Source organism: Poecilia formosa, unplaced genomic scaffold (genome assembly GCF_000485575.1).
Source record: "Poecilia formosa unplaced genomic scaffold, Poecilia_formosa-5.1.2 Scaffold118, whole genome shotgun sequence".
Lineage (NCBI taxonomy): Eukaryota > Metazoa > Chordata > Actinopteri > Cyprinodontiformes > Poeciliidae > Poecilia > Poecilia formosa.
Window position 1 is genome coordinate 1,624,491 of NW_006800057.1, and position 13,634 is coordinate 1,638,124.

General features: G+C 41.5%; 1 protein-coding gene and 1 long non-coding RNA gene across 3 annotated transcripts in view; one reads left to right on the forward strand and one right to left on the reverse strand.

The window, feature by feature from the left end:
• Window positions 1–283: 283 nt before the first annotated feature.
• The window catches only part of LOC103143951 (uncharacterized), a 52,933-nt gene continuing 39,582 nt past the window's right edge, over window positions 284–13,634 (reverse strand). Inside the window, exons 2-3 of the long non-coding RNA XR_476861.2 lie at window positions 1,484–1,620; window positions 284–557 (exon numbers count right to left, since the gene is read on the reverse strand). This is a non-coding gene — a long non-coding RNA (uncharacterized LOC103143951). The remainder of the gene's footprint in view (window positions 558–1,483; window positions 1,621–13,634) is intronic.
• Window positions 2,480–13,634, forward strand: part of znf438 (zinc finger protein 438) — a 43,480-nt gene continuing 32,325 nt past the window's right edge. For both annotated transcript variants that reach the window (XM_016675629.1, XM_007560679.2), the window contains exon 1: window positions 2,480–2,620. The gene's annotated coding sequence lies outside the window, so the exon portion shown is untranslated. The remainder of the gene's footprint in view (window positions 2,621–13,634) is intronic.

A 13,634-nucleotide genomic window follows, 5' to 3' on the forward strand; every position in this document is an offset into this window, starting at 1 on the left:
TGTCATTATTTACAAAATCATGACTTTGCATGATTTTGTAAATAATGACAATTTAAATCAAAGGTGGCACTTTTAAGGACTTTCAATGCAACTTTTAGAGCAACTTTGCATTAAAAGTGTCATTATTTACTGAATGACACTGTATTACTACTGTCATAAACATTCATAAAGACTTCTTCATGTTCATGACAGATGTTATGTCAGTCTTATGCACACCCCTTCAAATAAAGTGTTACCATATAGGTATATATATAATGTATGCAAGCCAGACCAAGCCAGGTATTGTGTTCAGGTGATTTAATTGGCAGCAGACTGGAATTGTTGATTGACCTTTGGGCTTGTGCCACTGGATGAACGAAGGCGGTACTTGAAAACTCCTTGAATAACAACATCTCTACCAACTGGTGCCTATTTCCAGTGGTCATCGGGTGGGAGGCGGGGTACATCCTGGACAGGTTGCCGGTCCATTGGAGGACATCCATGGTCAAACCTTGACGCTCAAACTTCTTTTTCAATTGTGGCAGAAGAGCACATCAGCACGAACTGGACGAGGCAACCTGCAACAAACAAATATACAGAGAGATTTCAGAGAAATGGCACAAGCACAAAATGACATCATTGGAGTGTTGACAACAGCTCCTGAGTTCTCACACAGACTGGTGGGAATGTGCTTGCCAACATTCTCACCTACGCTTCTGTCCATAATTACGACCACATAGTGAGGAACACACTGCCAACGGAGACACACCCAACTTAACGAGAACCGAACCAGACGTTAACCAGCTTTAATGAAACTTAAAGGAGAAGGCGCTTAAGCATCCACAGCTTTTCCTTACGCTCAAATGCATCATGTTTCCAGTGAAGATCTTCCAGACCTTCAGTCAGTGCATGATTTAAAGCAAAACACACTTCCCACTGAGGTCTCACAGCTGACAGGTACACATCAGAGCAAAACCCAAGCTCTGACTTCAAAGGTATTACCTGCAGGCTTTAGTGACTGATTTGAGTTGTCGATTATTTGAAAACTAGATTACTGGGTGCCTGCATAGGTCTTTCCACCTGACCAAAGTTAGTTGTCAGAAAAAAAAAAGACCTTAATCACAGAGGTGACCAACAAAGAGTGCTTCCACTGCCCGTTGGACTCTCGTTGGACAGGGAGGGTTAAACCCAAATGCCTAACGTGGCGTCGTACTAGTGTGACGAGAGACATGATACTTGTCTTATGCTGGTCAATGACACAGTATCACTGTACCATTGTTTTATGAAGCTTCAACAAAAGGGGGCCTAGGAATGGCCCCCTTTTGTTGAAATCAGACAAAATAGCACACCGAACAGCACCGACTTGTGCCATACTGTTCAGTGGAAATTAATTTTCTTGATTAAAAAACAAAAACAAAAAGCAAACCACAACATTCATGTCACAATTAGCTTTTGGCTGAGACTGTTCCAGGTGGATCTTGGTGGAATGTCCCTTTAACTTAACCTTTTATTAACTGGGGGGATCAGGGGAGGCGTCGGATGATGCTGCCATGGGCGGTTGCCTATGTCGACCATATCAGAAACTGCCACGAACTGCAGGTGTATTGATGGTTCACCATTCCCATCAGTATCGCATATTCTCTGTAAATATTAATGTGCAGCAGTGAAAATCGCATTGCTGTGCAGGCATCAGATTTAAACAGTCATTTCAACATACCCACAACTACAAGGGGTAACATTTTGGGTAATACATTGGTATTACCTACACAATAAAGTTCATATTACTTGATTGCATGACTTATGATAACACAAAATGTACACTCAAGTTTTTATGTTTTTTCTGTAAGTGGGGAGGTATTTTACTAAGTATCAAATATAACCAATTATTCTGTAATCAACTCGTAATTTATAATTTATTTATTGTTTATTATTATTTTTGCTTCAGTGAGGCGAAGGGGTATGCATATAAAAAAACATACCCTTTCATATACTACACTTTCTATTAAACATCTATTAAAACAGAACACTCCTTCACAAAAGTTAGTATTCTGTTTCGATAAAGTGTCCAAGTAGGACTTCCGGCATACTATAAGTATTGTATAGGATAGGATAGGTATGCCAAACCGACAGAACAACGTCACTGAAACGTTGTTCTAAAGAGTAACGCTTTCCTGTCACTCTGTGTGTTGTGTGTGTGTTGTGTCTCAGCTGGTTCACAGCTCCAGCTGTGTTATGCTCTTACAGTTTACTACAGGGCTCCTGATTGGCTACTTGCACTTAACACAGCAGAGTGGGTCTGTGGAATGTCACGGACCGTACCATTTCTGCCAGGCCGGGGGTGCTAGCTTAATACAAGGAATGCAGTATTTTGTTTTAGATTTCGAAACCGATAATATGGCTAAAAATATTATATTAAGAATATAACTGACTTATTATCATCGTTATAATATACTTAAAGTGCTGTAATAGGGAATACAGGAAAAACTTTTGCCTGAGTGGCACCCTCCCGATCAAGTTGACGGTTTGGCTCAAGATGGCTGGAGAGAAACAGTTATGAGGATCGCAGGGTTTTCAAATTTTTCATGGAAAATGAACCGCTCTGCGCTTTGAAGACGCTCCCTCTCGGTAACTGGGGATCCAGGTGAGATACATTCAAAGTCATTACCGCGTTTTCACCCTTCCAGACGGCGTTTAGACCAGGAAAACCTAGCCAAACTCTGCTCGGCTGTAGGGTTTTGACGACAGCCTTTAGGAAGCCTTCAGGAAGATTCTCTGTGTTTGCTTCGTATTTTGAGCACGAAGACCGCCTGAAACCCGCAACAACTCACTTAACGTGGTCGCCGTTGCGCCAAAACGCATATGCAACTACAAATGTGTGGAGAAGTTGTTCCTCGGCTGTGGAATAGGAGGTGTGCAGCTAATGTATAGCAGGCCTGAGGCTAAACTCTGCAGCTGTGCAGCGCTGGTAGACGTCATGTTGCCGGGGTTCCCTGCTGTAATGCTGCTGCGCAGATAGAGCAGAGCTGTATTGACAGAGTATACTGCTGAGACCGCACAGCCAAATAACTCAGGCTCAGTCAGATTGTATAGTTTGTTTCATTTCAATGAGAATCAATGCTGTTGCTGGCGCCATTATCTGGCTTAAAATATTTTAGTTCTTTTAGCATTACCCTGATGATGGTTACCTTCTTTCGGTGGAAGTTGGTGTTGCGCAGTGGAACCACCTGTGACAGCTAAAACTTCCTCCAGTTTCATTGTTTTTAAATAAGGGTACACCGATAGGCAGTTTTCTGGCCAATCAGGGATCTTCAAAAGCCCTGATCTGAATCTGATTTTTGCCCATACCGATTTACCGATTTGAAGATACCGGAGTGGTTAAGTTTGCTTGTTAACTGTTTACAAGCAGATGTGACATGCAAAACATGGCTGGGGTTTTTTTTCAGACTTTTGTGGACATAGCTAAGATTAGTAAATAAGTTTGGTTTCTCACATCAATATTGGCCATTTGCCAAAAAATTAAAGCTAAGTTATGTAACTTTTATAATTTTTTTTTAACATATTTGCTAAAACTGTCATGTTGTGAAAATATAGTATGAGAGCGATAATTTGTGAGGAAAACAGCCAGGTCCTCTGCATCTCCCATGCTGCCATCTACAGAAATGCATCGCCCCCATTCAGAAACAACCAATCAGTTTCAGGAGGAGGGGCTTAGTGCTGTAAATCACTTTAGTGAAGATGCTTCTCACACCCTCCACCTTACTGTCTTTTTGTTAGGCTCATAGCAGAGCCTGTCAAGAATGCATGGGCTAGCTAGCATAGCTGTCGATGACAGCGGATAAACAATGTTCCTGTAATTTTGTTGTAATGAACAATTTCCCTGAACAATTTTGTTCAGGGAAACAATTAAACAGTTCTTTCCCTGATATTGACACATTTAATATCGCATAGACAAGTTTAATTGACAGCACTAAGACCCTCCTCCTGGTTCTGATTGGTTGTTTTTGAGTTTACATGTTTTTCATGTGCTGGTTCCTGTTCTCTCAGACTATCCAGACTTCCTCCCACAGTCAAAAACAGATTTAAGCTGATGGATGGATGATTTCATTTAGTTTAGCATTAGGTTTGGTTGTGTAGTATCCTTTTTCTTGAATTTTTTTCCTCACCAAAAATCTCAAATTTGTGGGAAAAGGTTAACAATAAAACAGTCTGGCAATAGCATCAATGATGCACAATTTTTTCCCCATGTGAGGAATGTTGAGCTGAACTCCATAAAGCAGAATTTGGTCAACACAAAGCTCTAGTTTTTATCAACTTGCAGATGTTCTGGAAAACTGAGCACATTTAAGGACAGTTTGTTACTTTTTTGTTTGTTTCCATAGTAACCGACAGTTAACGTCCTTGCTAAAGAACAAGTTACTCTTAACTCAACAATGGCTGCATTTTGTTATTCATGATTGTATGATGTCAGTAGCATTTTTTTGTTTTTGCAAAACAGCTCAAAATAATCATTCAATAGTATTTTTTGAAGACAGCAATTTTATTTTTGGTAGCATAAGACATTTTGTCAGTCCCAACATCACTTCAATTTTATTTGGGATCCATCCAATCAACACTAAAGTGTGTATAAAGTATCATGATGCAAATGGTAGTCATATTCACTCTAACATGGACATGAAATAAACATGACATTTTTTTTTGTTGTGTTAATATGTGAATACATTTTTGATAGGTAGGACAGAGATTTTTAAAGACTGCATTTGTCTCTAGATTCAGGGTCTGCAGCCTTCGAAGGATTGGACGTTTTGAAATTTGGTGGTCTAGACTTAAGATTTATTTCCTGGATTTATCCCAGCACATGTCCTGTCACCTAACAACTGTGACTGTGCTAAAGACAACCTGGTAAAAATGGGGTTCAAAATCCTGAGTTTTTTTATTGCTTATTTAACACTTTTTAATTAACTGATATATTAATTGTCAAACTTTTTTTTTTTTTTTTTTTTACAAAAAAATATAGTAATTCCATGTCTGTGTAAATGACATTTGTAAATATTTTGCATGTTTTACATCTCAATTAGGTTAACTTATTGCCAGATCCTTTTTCCAATTTGCCAGTTCACATAGTAGCATTTATGCCTAAAGTGAAAAATTAATGGCCAGTCCAGGTGATTGGATGTGATTGGAATCAGCTGCAAAATATCTGATCGGAGCATCCCTAGTAAAGAGTTGATTCTTGATCAATTCTAGTCTTAAAACATTCCATTGTTGAGTGGTCAAACAAATTTACCAGCAATAATCTACTCTGCTTCAAAAAACCAGGAATAAAGTAGTTCTAATATTTTTGTAATAAAATCTTAATGTTAGTGGGTAGGATAGTCTTTCCAAGTGTTGCACCTCATATTCAGGAAGAACAACTTGTTCTTTGTCTGTGTCTTAGAGTAAGACTTAGCTCTTTAGCATGCCAATAACGCTGTAGTGTGCATGAAGGTTTGGTACGTATTCTCTGTCCATTTGCCCATCCGTCTCACCACAAAGCTTGTGTGAAGGGAATTCTGTCTGTCCATCAGGGTCTTCCAGGTTCAGCTATAGAGGAGGGCAGCTCAGGGTTTTGTGACTTCTCTGTTTGTAGGCACAGACGGCTTTGATAGAACTTGCATTACACCACAACGCCATCTGACAAAACATCACATTTTTACCGGTGTAGTTAGTCCAACTAACTCTAACAGCAGGGATACAGTTGAAAGTAGTTTCTTTGGACAGGCTCATTATGCATGGTCCTGGCCTTTGAGGTGTTCTTGGAAGCAGGTGTTCCTGGAACTTCTGACACTTTCCTCAATGCTTTGGATCATTTCATTGCTTTAAAATCACAGTTAGTTTGGCCTGGGGGGAAAGTTGGCTGCCCCCCTTCAGTGTGGTGTTGATTGTGTGGGAGCTCCAGCCACGTCCCAGTGAGGTAGGCTTCAGCTCAAACTGTCACATACATCCACTCAACACAAACGCAATTATTTCTACATGTATGCTCGCCCACATGCACTAACACAAATAATCCAAATGGCTGAAGGTCACACAAACACAGGTTGCTATTACATCAATGTCGCCTGGCTACTTTAACACTGGATACAGGCTTGATTTAATAAAGTCAAGCATTCAATAGCCATTCCATCTTATGCAGTCCTTTTTGTCAAGATAACTTGTTTTCTATCGAAAAACTGCAACTTGACGTCAGGCACGCAAGATCCTCCCCTCCAGCTTTCTGCTGGAGGATAAAAAACTGCTGGCCGACAATCACTACCATTGGCGTTAGCTGGCAATTTGTCAATATAACGCTCTAAATCTTTTTTTAAAGGTTTTGCTGGTTTTAGTGGCCTCTATTTGAAAGTAGTTCAACAGGAAACAGGGTAATGAGAGAGGGAAAAGACATGCAGCAAATGTCACCAGGCTGGGAATCAAGCCTGCGACCACCAGCACGAGGACTAAGGCCTCAATACGTGGGTCGTGCTTTGCCCCTGCGCCACCACAGCACCCCACGCTCTAAAGCTTAAACGTATGTGAGATGCATAAAAGAAAAAGGGACTTTGTGCTTTGCTACTAATTGTCAACACTACGACAACTAGATAACAAGGTCCCCAGGTATCGTATGTAACCGGTCAGAAATATATCTATATATATGTATACATACACACAAAAATGGAGAGGGATATAGGTCAGTTATGCTAGCTAGACTTTGACAAACTGATAGATGTGCTGTGGAATTCTGTATGTTTCGGTACAGTTAAAATTTTTTAACTAAATTATTCTACCATGGCCAGTAAAAGAATTGTGGTTTTGCCTTCCAGCTTTGTGCTGCAATTTCTGGATGTGAACAACAACATGCAATGTGTCTGTATGGTATGACTGGAATGCTGAGATAGGACATGTTTTTCAAAAACAAACAAAAAATTAAAATGCGTAAATGCAAAGTCACATATTCTAGGTGCAAAAATTCCCTTGAGTTACTTTTGCTCTTTTTTTTGTGACAGAGCAACTCTTTGTTGGGCCCACACAGTGTTTCTTCTCCAGATTTGTTATTTGCTGACTAAGAACAACTCTCAAGCTTATAGGTGAGTCAGTGTGAGGAACACCCTCCTTTAACCCCCCTCCTTTTTCCACACATCAAACAGAGCTGGGTTTGCCTTTGACAACCCCCCAACCCCAACCCACTTTATCACACAGCCCACTGTGGGAAACATCTCGCTCTTTAAAGGTTAATCGCAAGCTGGCGATCACAGTAAAGGAGAATTACGTGGCGAGATAGGATCTGTCTGCGTATTATGAGCGAGGGTCTGACATGCAGGGCCGGCATCCAGTGTAAACACATGTCAGCGTGACTGGAGCGTTTAGCTTGAGCCGCTGAGAGGTTCTGGTGCGGTTTCACATGTGGCTGGATGCGGAGGGGTAGGGAGCCGGCGCAGGAAACTGAGATGCTTGTCTAACATTTCCGCTCAGTCATAACCGAGATCGTCTTACCATAACACACACAGACCCACCGGGTTCTTGGACCTCGGCGCCACTCGTTGCAGAAAAGAAAGGAAAAACCCCTTTTGAAGTCAGACAAGCTTTGTGACAAAATCTTCAACCTAATTGAAATCCACAAACTGGATGTAATAGCAGCCAAACTTTCAGCCGGTCGTTCTGCATGATTTAGCCTTCAGCTTGGACCATGAAGCTGATAATTTAGTTTCCTGATCTATATCTTGGCGTGCTCTCATTGTGGAGTGCCACGCAAAAGTATTCATCCTCCTTAAGGCTTTATTGTTGTATTGAGATTTTGTATGATAGACAGTAGGTCATTCCTGTAAATTTGAGGAATCTATATTAATCTATAAAACATGGTTTTATAGATTAAAAATCTGGAAAACATGGTGATCATATGTATCCAGTTCCCTTTTACTTGACTCCACGGAATAAAATTCAGAGCTTTCCATTGGCGTGAGAAGTCAACTGAATCAACTTGTGTGTAATTTAAGCAGAGAAGCAGCCAACAGCCTAGTGGGAGGTCTGGAGGAGTAACAGACCCACAGCTCAGGTGGAGGTGGCCGTTGTTCATGGTATGCTGATCAAAACTGGTCAAGAAGAGTGGCAAGAAAGAAAGCCTTAAGTATGCCTGTTCACATACAGGTGCTGGTCATAAAATTAGAATATTGTGACAATCTTCCTCAGGGTCCGGTCACCTCTTCTCGTTGTGTAGCGTTTTCTGCCACACTTTTTCCTTCCTACTGACTTCCCACTGAGGTGCCTTGATATAACACTCTGCAAACAGCCGATTCGTTCATAAATTTCTTTCCGTTTCTCACCCTCTTGCTTGAGGATGTCAGTGATGGCCTTCTGGACAGCAGTCAGGTCAGCAACCTGACCCATGATTGCGGTTTTGAGTAACGAACCAGGCTGGGAGTTTTTAAAGGCCTCAGGAATCTTTTTCAGGTGTTTAGAGTTACTTTGTTGATTCAGATGATTATTTTTATTGCTCGTTCAGAGAACCTTTTCATAATATTCTAATTTTTTGAGACAGGGATTTTGGGTTTTCATGAGCTGTTTGCCAAAATCATCAAAATTAAAACAATAAAAGACCTGAAATATTTCAGTTGGTGTGCAATGAATCTAAAATATATGACAATTTAATTTTTATCATGACATTATGGAAAATAATGAACTTTATCACAATATTCTAATTTTATGACCAGCACCTGTATGTGAAAGAAGGTGTTCTGGTCAGATGGAATGCTGACAATACTATACTCTACACATCACCCTGAACATTCATCCCTATGAGAAATGCAATTCAAAAACACTTCAAGGGAAATGAAATGTCAACATAATTCATATCATCCAAGGATCTTCAGAGATTCATTATGGATGGTGATGTTAGCACGCTAGCATGTTGTTAGCACGTTATGACGATCTCATAACAATGCTAACCTGAATGACACCAGAGTCATTATGGGTGGTAATATTAGCATTTTGTTAGCGTGATATAACAGTTTTATATAGCTGTTGAGCTAACCTGGATGACACCAGAGAGTAGCTATGGATAGTAATCTTAGCTTGTTAGTATGTTGATGACATGCTGTAACAGCTGGAGTTTCACAGAGCAACCCCCACTCAGCTCCACACTAGCCAGCAGCAATTAGCAAACACCTGGTGTAACTGTGCATTAGCTTTAGCTGAGCTCATTATACAAGCTACTTATCAATTAAACGCTGGTTAAGAACGTTGTTAAAGGGTTAATAGTGGAACCATGTTGTGATGACTTCCTGAAGACGGAGTTTCAGAAAGGGCATTAGATTTTAAAGAGACAGATTTCCCAGTTTCAAGGCATTAAATTATTAAGTAAAATGTCTTTTAAGCCATGTTTAATACATATAGCATGTTTATAACAATTGAAGTTAACATAGCTACTTGATTTTGCTATAAAATGCCACTACGTGCCTGGAAAATACTTAATACTGCCCCTTTAAAAGAGGCATCCAAAAGACATTTAGCCTTTATTGTAATGAAAGGTGTTTTTGCAAAGTATAGATTCATGGGAACTGGGTATAAATGCTAAACCTCATTTCCCTTTCCTCAGTTGTGTTCTGTGTATGAAATGAATGGATTACAAATTTCAACATAATGCTATCAATTTTGTGTTGAGATGTACCACACAGGCACATCACCAAGCAGGCATCATATATTTGTTTTCCTAAAAACACTTACATGGCGGCTAATTAAGGGAATTTCTGGATGAAAACCTAAAGTGCTCCAACAAAACAAAAGTCGAAAAGCTAATTTAGCCCTCTTTTTTTTTTCTTTTTTTTTTTTTTTTAAAGCTGATGAATTTATGTGAAGTGCTGCCCAAAGAATTCAAGAGGAGCAGAGTGAGGAACAAGGAAAGTGCATCTCCAGCTTCAATAATAAATGTGGAACATATTGTGGATGGAAAAGGGGAGGATGTGGTACGGTAATAGTCAGCTGAACGTTTCTTTCTCTGCTAAATTGTTGGGTCTTACTGCATTCGTTTCTAAGAAAAGTTAATGAAAGTTACATGTGAAGCCTAACGACGGACTTTTACAGGACTTGGAGGCTCCGGGCAGCGAAGGTGTGTTATTATGTTGGGCTGCTGAGCATTAGCGTCGTTCCTGTCCGTTTTCCACCTCTTGCAAAGCAACGACATTGAGATTTACAATGTCGTTGTGTGGGTGGAACATAGGAGGTATGATGAGACTGCAGGTTGGAAGCTATAAGATTTGTTTCAAAATGCGATAGAAAGAAAAGACTGCCTCAGTGCTCTTGAGCAGGAACCTCGAAGCGGCTAATAACAGATGCTGCGGTGGTTTCGCCCATCAGTTTCGGGGAACTCACAGTCTTCCTTGTAAAGCACCAGCTGAGTGATTAAAGCCTTTAGAAATGGAAGTTGTGTTCTCTTTTAGTCATGAAGAAGTGACAGCTCTTACTATAGGATGTTGCATTCCGGGGCTTTCTGTGGTTTATTTTTTGAAGAGGAACTTTCAAATACACGCTCACAGTAGCAGTTAGTGGAACTTGATTCTTTTTTTTTTTTTTTTCTTGGCAGGGTCTTTTTATTATCTTCAAAAGTTTACAATCTCTAAACACATTATTTAGAGATTGCATTCATTAATAGTTAATGGTGAGCTATTAATGTCGATAAATCTAAACTTCATCAGGCAATTTTACTCTTAGTGTGTTTTTTTGGGTTTTGAAAAAGCTAAAAGGTAGAACAACAATTCAGTAGAATTACTGTATACATGAAAAGTAAAGTACAGCCTTTGTTCTAGACGTCATAAAGTTTGTGATTGTATAATTCATGTTAAATGCTTTTTCCTTCATATAGACTGTTTGCTAATTTATGTCTGGCAGCCTTAGTTTGTCAATTAGCAGCTGACACCAGGGGAACTCGAAGTCATTTTGGGGCTCTGTGTGTTTCTCTGAGTGGAGCTTGTGAATTTGAAACCCAAACCCCACGCTTTGTCGCTCCCCCGAGGCTCCGCCCACTCCAGCTTCGCACGCGGCGGCACGCGCACCATGAACAGCAGAGGGGTGTTCACTTTCACCCCCCTTCCCCCCCACATCATTTAGCTGCCTCTCTAACACAGTCTCAACAACCTCACACACCCCACTCAGTTCATCTCTGTTGCTCTGCCCACCGTCTCCTCAGACTCTCATCTCCCCATGCATCTTCTCTCTTCCAGACACATTTGCCCCCCCCACACCTCTCCCTCCTATCCCACAGCTATGATTTAGGCGTCAGGGTTGCTCCCACTCTCTCCCAGCCCTGGATCAGGTTACCCTGCCATTACTCAGTCGTTCCCCCGGCGAGGGCGCTCCATGTCAGGCGGTGCGGAGCCTGTTAGCTCGCCTCTCCAGAACCTGCAGACTGGCTGAGCCCAACCACAGACGCCCCTGGTCAGTGGAGCCCCTCCAGCCGTGGCACAGGCTCCCTGGAAAATAATCTGCAGAGGCATTTTAGGGCTGCGTTTTCAATTTTTGCTGGGGTTAAGGTGAAATGCGGCACTTGGAGCGTTTAAAAGGCCAGACTTAAGAAGATGCTGCAGTTACAAAGTCTTGCCGTTTCTCCTTGTACCAACTCCCCTCCAACCCCCAAAAAACCAAGATGCCAAGACCATTGGTATGGCTGTGAGCCGCACAACAAGGCCAGCTCCCTGCCTATGCCTCTGATTTGTGGGCCTCATCGTTTTACGGTTATGTAATGTGGGTTCTTTGATGACTTAAACAGCGTGTTAAACCTCCCTCTGTCCTGTTTCTATAAAAGTGAGTGATGCGAGGCCCTGCTGTCCTGTCACACCCAACGCCCATCATGCTCAGCATGTCATCGAAGTGGAGTATGACTCTGCAGAAATCCCTCCCGCCCCCGCCGTCCCCAGTTGGGATGCGTCTCTTTATTACGGCACATAGAGAGAAACGGCCATGTTGAAAGGGAATTTTTGAATCCTGTGATAAACTTTCCTGATCATCATGAATTAGACAGAGAAACAACAGCATCTATCTCTTCCTAAGCCTGTTGAGCCATAACTCCCGCTCTCTGCTATCAGCGAGCTGTCAGCGTCACTGATTTATTCCGGTCGGACGTCCGGACGTCCCGTCTGAGGAGAGGTAGCAAGGCCCGTTCAGGCTAGGCTAACCCGTTCGAATGGAAGGAGGGGGCTCCGATGTGGGCCAGCTGCTTGTATGTGGCTCATCTTATGGCTCATTTTACAGTAATGAGACAGCCAGGGCTAGAGAGCAGAGCTGTTGTGGAGGGACAGTCGGCTCCGCAGCCCAAGGGCCCGTGGGCCTGGCACTGACGGAACAACAGAGCTGACAGCTTGTTTACTCCTGTATGTAAGGGAGGGGATTTAATTTGGCCCAAATGCAGGTTTGGAAGGAACTCCTCTACTTGCTGATGCTCAGATTTAAAAAAAGGAATATTCCAAAAGGATTTCTGGTGTTTGTTTTTTTTCTCAAAAGTTTGAATAATAAACTGAACTTGACAGCGTTGTGCGATAACAAAACCATTGTGCAGTCAAAACTCAGAAAAGAGTTTGTTGTAAATTGATGCTGAAAGCGGAGACACATCTTGATAAATATCAGTTATTGAATCGTGAATTCATAGTTTTTCAGTTATGTTAGGTATAGCTTTAAAAATATTTATCCATTATTGTCACCAAATAAAATGCCAGGGTTTGAACATTTGACTTGTGTGGTGGTGTCATGTGCAGCACCTGTGGTGTTTGATCCTTTATATTCTGTGCGTTGTGGAAACAGTTGACTAGTGGCTTTTCTGACTGTTTCTATCCTAACATGACATACATGGTGTGCAACTCTGTACTGCTGTGGAGAACAGATATGCTTCCACACCAGTATGGTGACCATAAAAAAAAATTCTGACTCTGAGAGTTTTGACATTTTTCTTTTTACAAGTTCAAACTCTTTCAGAGGCAAGTTAAAGTTCAAGGTAATAACTGTGGTTCCGTCAGTGTTGTTTTTAAAGTATCACATTATAAGTGGATGATTGAAACGGCAAAACTTCAGATAACTTCCTCAGTTTTGCATAAAGGTTTTTATGTTCGCTCGAGGAGTTTTTTGGTTTTTCAAAAAAAGAGCTAATGTGCTACAGGAGAGATGCAAGCACATTTGCCGAATAAGTTGTAGTGTAGCATTATTTACCTCATATGACTGATCAGCTGTTTCTGCTGCGTCTTCTTGGATAGATGTAACTTTGCCAACGCTAGCTGACATGACAGAACAATTACAACTTGGCCGATTTCCGAAAGCCTCTCTTCATTTTTCCTAGATGTGCGGGCAATACTAGTTTGCAACATCTACTTCCTGTTTTATAGTACAGCCATATCTAACATCAACTGGTGTAGTCTGACTGATTCACTCCAAACCAGTAGATGGAAACACAGGTAATTTGCATGTTTTTGTGACATTTTAGCTCAAAATTTGCATGTCAGTTGAATGGAGGCGCACCTCCATCCATCCATCTTCCTACACCCTTGTCCCTCAGTGGGGTCGGGAGGGGTGCTGGTGCCTATCTCCAGCTCACGTTCCAGGCGAGAGGCGGGGAACAACCTGGACAGGTCGCCAGTCTGTCGCAGGGCAACACAGAGACACACAGGACA